This window comes from Bidens hawaiensis, unplaced genomic scaffold (assembly GCF_021521415.1).
Source record: "Bidens hawaiensis isolate Kalapana, Puna unplaced genomic scaffold, B.hawaiensis_p1.1 tig00040506_1, whole genome shotgun sequence".
In the NCBI taxonomy this organism is placed as follows: domain Eukaryota; kingdom Viridiplantae; phylum Streptophyta; class Magnoliopsida; order Asterales; family Asteraceae; genus Bidens; species Bidens hawaiensis.
The window spans coordinates 23,713-27,664 of record NW_027497136.1 but is presented as its reverse complement, the minus strand read 5'-3'; positions in this window follow the sequence as shown (position 1 = coordinate 27,664).

The following is a 3,952-nucleotide window of genomic DNA, read 5'->3' as shown; positions in this document are numbered from 1 at the left end:
TCCACGATTGGAATGCCACCGTTTGAGATGTTGTATGGCAGGAGGTGTAGGACTCTATTCTGTTGGGGTTCCATTGGTCAGAAACAGTTGGGTAGTTTGGAGGTGGTTGAGGCTACGACTGAGAAGCTCGATAAGATTAAGGCTTTTATGAAGGCCGCTCAGGATCGTCAAAAGTCCTACACGGACAAAAGGCGGAGGCCTATTGTGTTTGAGGCTGGTGATAGAGTTGTACTAAAAGTTTCTCCTTGGAAGGGTATTATTCGTTTTCGTAAGAGGGGGAAGCTTAGTCCGAGGTTCATTGGTCCGTTCCGTATATTGTCCCGTATTGGTGAGGTAGAGTATAGACTGTAATTTCCCGATGAGCTCGTGGGGATTCATCCTACTTCCACGTGTCCCATTTAAGGAAATGTTTAGCAGATGAGGAGGCCCATGTGCCTCTTGATGACATTGAGCTTGATAGTAAGCTGAACTACGTTGAAGAACCTATCGCTATTCTTGACCGTCAGGAAAGGCGTTTGAGGAATAAAGTGGTTAGGCAGGTGAGGGTGTACTGGAGGCACCATGGGTTTACGAGGCTACTTGGGAGTCCGAAGACGAGATGATGAAACTCTATCTGCAGTTGGTTCTGTCGCATCGGGATTCGGGGACGAATCCCATTGTAAGGGGGGTGGACTTGTAACACCCGTTAATTTTCGGTTCAAAGATTTAAACCTTGTAAAGTATGTATATTTCTCGGGAGTTATCCGACATGCCTCGTTGACCTTATCACCTTTCCGGTACGTTAAATCATTTAACTTTTCTTTCAAGTTGCCATATCCTTCAACTGGGACGGGCTAGGATGAAACGTTTTATATTATAACATAATAAAACCCTAACCCCCCCTCTTCTTCCTAGTCCGATCGGCAGCAAGGCAGCAGCCACACCCCCTCATTTTTCTTTTTTTGCTGCCAATTTAAGTTCTAAAACTTCAATTGAATGTTAGTTCTATGTTTCCCCAAGTCGTTTACACCTTAATTGATCATTATATCACGCGTATTTATCGATAAACGACTTGTTCTAGGCTAACCGGGTGGCTGTCCAATTGAGCAATTCTGGGACTGTTTTGGTGGAGGTTTTTGCACCAACATCTTCCTAGGTATGTCTAGTAGAACATAATTTAAGATTATGCACATTGGTGTTAGTTTTATTGGTCAACTAGTTGTAGTTTGAAAGATAGTTTTCGGTTGGCTAGAATGGTAGATTGTTGCATTTAATGCGAGGGATGAAGTAAGTTATGACCAATTCAGTTTGGATAGCTTCTGTTTAATATACGGGCTGTTGGAAAATGATTTTTATAAGTATTGGGGCTGAATTGGTTTTCGGTTACTCAAACGGGTCGGCACAACGCACATTTGCGTTTACTGAATAGTTGGTGCGTTGTACTTGCGAGTTACCGACCCATTTGACTCGTGTAGAGTCGTCTGGACTTGTTGGCTGTGAATTTATCATATTGGGTCCACACGGGGCTGAGTTGGATGTTAATTGCCTAAACGACTCTTAAACGCGCGTGTTAGTATCACCTAGTGCTTCCGGAGGTAATTTGGGAATTCTTACTCCAGAGAGTATCTAAGGGTCGTGTTGGTAAACTTAAGTCCCCGGGGGCTGTTATGATTGAGTTTGATGATGTCGAGGCTTTAGGTAACTCGAACCATGTTAGAACGTCTCGTAGGATAAACGAGTCCTTTTGATGTCGTTAGTAATGTTTGTATGTAAAATCGTGCCTTGTGTCAAGTGAGTTCATGATGCCCCTTTTTACTCTTTTTAAGTTTTTGGTCTAGCATGCACACCTAAGCGATTTTGCTTGATGAACCATTTAAATTATTTTGTATGGGATTACTGGTATAGGGTAGGCCTTGGGATGATGTTATTGTATGTTTGTACGTATGTTTGTACATATATTATTGTATGGCCAATAATTGGCAATGTTATTTAGTCGTTATCGACTAAGGATGTTTACGTATACCTACTTTGTGTTTGCATACGTTGGATGAGATGTTACGTGTTTGGGTGGGTTGTACGTGTGCTCGACCCTGATGTTATTACTTGGATGATATCTATAGGGATATAATTATATGGATGTTTATATATATATATATATATAAGTATGATTACCTATTATTGATGATGGCCTAACTGTTGTATCCCTTTTTATTTTAAAAACTCTTGGAATGATTATGATTATTATTATTTTAGATGTCAATTATTAAAACTTGAACTCACTCAGCTCAATCTGACTTTGTGTGCATGTTAGTGTGAGTTTTAGGTTAGGAGGAGGATGCATTACCGCTTGGACGTGCACGGAGCTACTTGTGCGATGGAGGGTATACTTAGTCGAAAGTTTTAATAATTAACATTTTTCTTTTAAAGTTTTATTAAATACCTTAAAATTTGGTTTTGGGCATAATTCCCGGGTATTGGTAACTAGTTTTAATAATTATGATTTTCCGCTGAATTATACTTTGAGTTGGTTATTTAAATGAAATGAACTGTTTTTGAGTTTAAGTATTTTTTTAAATATTTTATATGAATACCAACTGTAGGATTCCCTGGATTTGGGGTCTTACAGTCGAGCTGCATGAGAAAGCTTTGGCCACCCTGACTATGGCTCTTTCTCCTGAAATTGCCATGGGTTTTAGAGAATTGACTTCGGCCAAAGCTCTCTGCGAGGCCCTTATTGAGATATTTGAGGAAAATTACGACATGAGGAGAAGTAGGCAAGATCTCCTAAGACAACAATTTAACATGTTCAATCATGTGTTAGGAGAATCTTTGGGGAAATAGCTTCACCAGTTCATCTCGTTGATGATGGAAATTAGGTCTGCATATATAAATCTCACATCTGCCGAGATCAACAACAAGCTGGTTAGCTCACTGCCTCAGAGCAGGGACTTGAATGTGGCTGTCATGAAGAAGACCAAGGATCTGTCCAGATTGACTCTGTCGGAGGTTATGGCAATCATCAAGGCTTGTGACATGGATGACAAGCAACGTGCCATCAATCATGCTAGTACTTACAACACTGCAGGTTATGTCACTTCGGATAATAATGCACTGGTCTCTCAAGAAAACGTCTCACTATTAAAGAGTCAGCCACCTCAACCACAATAGTCTCAACAGACCTTCTTCATGTTTAGATCTTCAAAAACTTAGAAAGTGGGTTTCATTAAGAATTCTCTAAGGTGCTACAACTGTCATGAGCCGGGTCATTTTGCTCGTGAATGCACAAACCCGGCTAAATAAGGAAATAGAGAAAGAGCAATGGACCCGGTGAATGGTGAAAGAGAAGAGAATGTAACAAGTTCGAATACAGGTGAGCCGGGTTTGGTGGTTCAAAAATTCTCCTAGGAAGATCGGATGGCAGCACTGAGTTTGAGTAATGAAGAGGATAATGAAGTTGAGGAGCAGGTGATGAATCTTCAGCATGCCTTCATGGTCTTCACCTCCACCAAATAAACTGAGGTAAGTTCTGTACTCTGTTCTCAATCGTGCATTGATAAGGTAGGCCTGTACAAAATACATAATAGTAATCTAATGAGAGAAATTGAAAATACTAAACATGAAAATTCAACACAAAAGAAACTAGAAAAGGCTTTAAATGATAAAATAGAGGCACAAAAACAAGACTTCTCTAAACTTCAATAAGATTTTAGCATAAAATGCTATCACCATTTAGATGCCAAAAATAAAATAGCTGAACTAACTGCCGACTTAGAAGCATCTAGACTGGAGATAGTTAAACTGACGAATAAATTCGAAAATTCTGAAATCAATTTCAAAAAATTTGATGTCTCTAGTGTTGTTGTTGAGTCAATGATAGAGAAACAGTTGAAATGGAAAGAACATAAAGGTATAGGTCTAGGCTATAACATGGTACCACCCCCGTATAATAATAACTACACAAGTCTTCCTCTTT